The sequence below is a fragment of the Nannospalax galili genome, unplaced genomic scaffold (genome assembly GCF_000622305.1).
Source record: "Nannospalax galili isolate Female #2095 unplaced genomic scaffold, S.galili_v1.0 scaffold2368, whole genome shotgun sequence".
Lineage (NCBI taxonomy): Eukaryota > Metazoa > Chordata > Mammalia > Rodentia > Spalacidae > Nannospalax > Nannospalax galili.
In genome coordinates this window covers 123,808-128,948 of record NW_008358024.1, presented here as the reverse complement: position 1 = coordinate 128,948, position 5,141 = coordinate 123,808, and positions in this window count along the sequence as shown.

Below are 5,141 nucleotides of genomic sequence, written 5' to 3'. Positions count from 1 at the left end.
TCTGTACCAAGTCAGCATCACCTTCCAAGTTCCTACAGAACATCTCACTGAGCTCCAAGCACTTTTCCAGGCCAGAGCTCCCAAAACTTCCACAATCCTCCCAGACATATGGTCAGGTCCATCACGGCAATATTGCACTCTCTAGTACCAATTTCTGCTCTGGTTAGCTTCCAGTTACTGTGATAAAACACTCTAACCCAAACCAACTTAGGGAGTAGGTTTATTTCAGCTTACAGTACAGTCCTTCAAGGGAAGCCAAGGCAGGAACGGGGGTCAGGAGCCTGGAGACAGAAGCTGGAGCACAGGCCATGGACAAGCGCTGCTTTCTGGCTCACTCCCCTGACCTATGCTCAGCTTGCTTTCTTATACAACCTAGGCCCACCTGCCCAGGGGTGGCACCACCCACAGTGGGATGGCCCCTCCCACATTGAACTATATTAGCAGCTTAACCTAGAGGCAGAGGCAGGCGGATCTCTGTGAGTTCGAGGCCAGACTGATCTACATGGTGAGTCCCAGGCCAGCTGGGGCTACACTTACTCAGAATAGCTATTTTAACAGTAACCTCTGTTCCCTTACGGGAAATATTTAAAAGGAGAAAACAGCCTTGAGTTCGAAGAAATAGCTCAATCACAAACCAGTGGAATGTGCTAATCTCAGACATTTTACATCTGGCTAACTGCCTGTTTTCAGTTCTATAACTCGCTTGCTGTTTTAGGTCACCCTGACACACAGTATAAGCCCACCCTGTTATTGTCTGACCACCTGTAACTGCTGATTCCAGCTTTCTTACTATACTTGTTATGGCTAGGACGTTGACTAATTTTAAAATTACAAAGTTGATTGCCAAGTTATATGACTGTATCACTTGTCTGTATAATGATTAGCTGTTGATTAATAGATTCAAAGTTCTGCTATGTTAAAAAACCTGATTGGTTCACAAGTGTCCTGTGTGAATAATATTTTTGTAATCCTATAAAAACTCTGACCCGACAATGATCACTGCTGCGCCTACTCCCGAGATAAACAGCCTGGCCGGTCGAAATAATCAACAATTACCTCGCTACTTTTCTTAAAGTGGTGCTGGTGATTTTTTTGCAAACTCCGACCTATAACAACATCAGTCAACAATCAAGAAGATGCCCCACAGACATGGCCACAGGCCAGTCCAATGGAGGCAATTCCCCAACTGGGGCTCCTCTACCCAGGTGTGTCCAGTTGACACTAAAGCTGTCCAGCACACAGCCCCAACATATTGTGTACATGGAAAGATCTCACAATTCAAAATACTCTGACCTATGAAACAGTTATAATCCCGAGCACCTCTGAGAAGGATATGCAACCTGTCTAGTGATGTGTCTTCTAACAGAAGTGGAGGATTCCCTTGATAGGGTTCCTACTATCTAGGATGGTAATAGAGCACGCAAATCACTCAGGAGCAGAGCTGCCCTATGGGACAGCACCCTAATATCCCTAGAGACTGTCACAGCATGCAGGCTGTGATGACCAATGTGTGTGTGTGCACGGGTCTCTGTATATGTGTGTGTGTGTGTGTGTATGTATGTATGTGCAAATGTGTGGGTGCTTGCATGCATGCACATGTGCATATGTGTGTGCATATCTGGGCATGGATGCATTCAACATGTTGAGTGTGCACACATTTGTGTATGCATGTACATGTTTATGCATGTGTGTGATTTATTTTTTATAGGCGAGAGAGAAGAGCAATCTTTGTTTTTTAATTTGGAGAAAGAACGCTGTTTTCTTTGAGACGTGATACCTTGCTTTACAATGAAGAAGAAATGTAACACATTTCTTATATCTTATGTTATAGAGACACCAGAATCAGTTAAGAACATTATAGTCTGTTAAGCTATGGTTGCAGTTAGAGCTTACATGTAAAGCCCTTCAAAAACTCCTGTGTTGAAGATTTGGTCCCCAGCTGATGGTGGTGTTTGGAGATGGTGGAAATTTTAAGAAGTGGGGCCTTGTGGAAGTTGTTCTCCAAGAGTGTGACCTTGGGGGACTGTTATTGTGTGATCCTGTTGGCCCATGCTCCCTCCATCACTTCACTCTCATCCGACCTCTCTCTATTTCCTCTTTATTTTACTCTCTCACACACACACACCTTTGCTCTATTTCCTCTCTGTCACACACACACACACACACACACACACACACACACACCTGCCTTTGCTCTCTCCCTCTTTCCTGCACGGTCTCCATGACAGGACTAGCTCTGCTCCACACTCCCCTACCTGGTAGCTGGTCTCACTTCAGGCCCAAGGCTATGTGCCCACACAACCATGGAGTCAAACATCTGAAACCAAGAGCCAAAGTTCATCTTTCCTTCTTTAAGTCAATTTATCAACGCTATTTTATCATGTGACACAAAACTGAGTAATTTGAAGTGAGTCCACCACTTTCAGTATTTTAGACATTTTATACTTTTGTTCTTTCCCTGTATGTCTTTACCTCTGAATTTTCAAACTTGATGAAGTTAAAGGAAAATGGACAGAAAAAGATACTTAGAAATCATTTTGACAAATGCCTTTTGGTATCATTTGAGATTTTGTATTTTCAGTGACTTTTCCACCCACAAGAAATCCTTTCTCTGTCTTCCCATAGATAAAAAGTGAGCGCCCACACAATGGTTGCCTATCAAAACTTCAGCGTGGGCCCAAAAGGCTCTGTGCATCCTGGACTGTGGGCAGGGAGGCCCTGGTTGGGTTTGCTCTCGCTGGTGCTGTTTTAATGTAGTTGCCTACACATTGAAAACGGACAAACAATGCAAGCTGAGGTGGACTGGTGTATGTTTTTCATGATGATATATATTTTTAGCCCTTCAAAATCAGGCATTAGTTTCATTTTTGCCTGTCTGCTGAACCTAAGCCTTGCTGAAATAACAGGAGGTAACACTGATTTGACTTCTCAACCCTTAAGTAGAAACTTCAGAAAAGATCCTTGTGACTATTTGTTACTGCGAGCTTATTGATTGATTTCTGAAGTTTCCTGTTCCAGTGACTTGCCTATGAAAACAAGGTATTTTGTGAATCACTCTTTCTACGATGTGGCAGATGTTAGCATGTCAGAATGTTCAGGCTGCACTAGAGACATGGAAAAGGGTCACAGTACAAAAGAAAAATGGGATTTTTGAAAGAATGTGTCTACATCAGAGTAACAAGTCTCCCCAGCCATGCTCTGGCTTTCCAGCTGGGACTTTGCTTTACAATCTGAATTTTATTAACAAGCCCAGCCCAGTCCAAGCTGCCAGCAAGAGAAAATCAGCAGAAACAAGTGTTAGGGGAGAAAAAGCCCTCCCCTGCGTCACGGGCTCAGCCCCTGTGTCTTGTGTCCTGGGGGTCTGAGAAGACTTCAGCTCACAGCACCATGCTGCTTCCCTAGCAGGACGAGATCCTCACTGCTGACCTCAGCAGGGTCCTAACCAAACACTCCACTTGCCAGGTCCTTGCAGGCGAGAGGCTGTTCATCTCCTCTGGAGAGAAAAGAGCACTTCGGATTCAGAAGCCAAACCAACATGCAACTGCCAGCCCCATCTGCGCTTTGGCTCCCAAGCTTAGTGCCTGTAACTGGGTTTAAACCAAGGCGTGGGGTATAGCAAGAGGAGGAGCAGGGAACGGTTTACAGAGACATAACTAGAAACAGAGACAGAGAGAAAGGCAGAGTCAGGGAGACAAGAGAGCAAGACAGAGGGAATGAGAGGGAGACCCCGATAGAGAGAGAGGAAAAGGGGAGGCAGAGACAAAGGCAAAGAGGGAGAGAGAGAGAGAATTCTCCTGTCTCTGTGTGGCCTTAGCACACAGGAAATGGACCAGCGCTTGTTGCTATCAACTGAGACCATGGACATTCTTAATTCAAGGCCTGTTTCATTCTTTCTGAGCATGCCCTGTGTGAGCAATCCCAACTCTAAAATGGTACAGCTCTGCAGAATAGTCAGAGGATGCTTCACTGGTCACTGGTGCACCTTTCCCCCATTACCCCTAGTAAATTGTATATGCCAGCTGTCATCTGAGGGGATTCCTTTATATATGCGATGGTCTGAGTGAGAAATATCCTCTGTGGGCTTCTGTACTTGAACATGTGGTCCCCAGTTTGTGGTGCTAATTGAGGAGATACGGCTTTCTGGAGGAAGTAGGTCACTAGAGGCAAGCTTTAAGATTGTAGAGCCTCACCTGCTTCCTGATCACCTTCTCTGCTTCCTGTGTGTTCAGAAAAACTGTGATCAGCCAGGCACCTGCCCCCCTGCCATCCTTGATGGGCTCCCATTCTGGAACTGTGATCAGCCAGGCACCTACCCCCCTGCCATCCTTGATGGGCTCCCGTTCTGGAACTGTAAGCCAAAATAAACTTTTATAAGTGACTTTTGCTGGTGGGTTTTTTTGTTTGTTTGTTGTCTTTTTGAGACAAAGTTTCCCTGTATTCACAAATGGCCTGGAACTTGCTATGTAGACCAGACTGGCCTCAACGTCAAAGAGGTCCATCTGCCTCTGGCTCCTGGGTGCTGGGATTAAAGGCATAGACTACCACAGCCAGCTTTGTTTGTGGTATTCCATCACAGCAACAGAAAAGTAATTGATACATATTATAAGGATGTGAGTTTGTTTTTCAATATATAGCATACAAGAAATTCAGGAGTCAAAATCATTCAGTAAAAAAAATCCTAGGGAAATTTTCTAAGTTATTTGAACTGAAATATGTATACATGCACATATATGGACAGATTGATAGATGATGGTGGATGGATGGATGGATGGATGGATGATAGATTAGATAGATAGATGATAGATAGATAGATGATAAATAGATAATAGATGATTGATAGATGCAGTAAAAAAAATCCTAGGGAAATTTTCTAAGTTATTTGAACTGAAATATGTATACATGCACATATATGGACAGATTGATAGATGATGGTGGATGGATGGATGGATGGATGGATGATAGATTAGATAGATAGATGATAGATAGATAGATTAGGTAGATAGATGGTTGGTTGGTAGGTAGATAGATAGATAGATAGATAGATAGATAGATAGATAGATAGATGGTAGATGGATGATAGATAGATGATCGATGATAGATATAGATAGATGATAGAAGATAGATAGATAGATAGATGATAG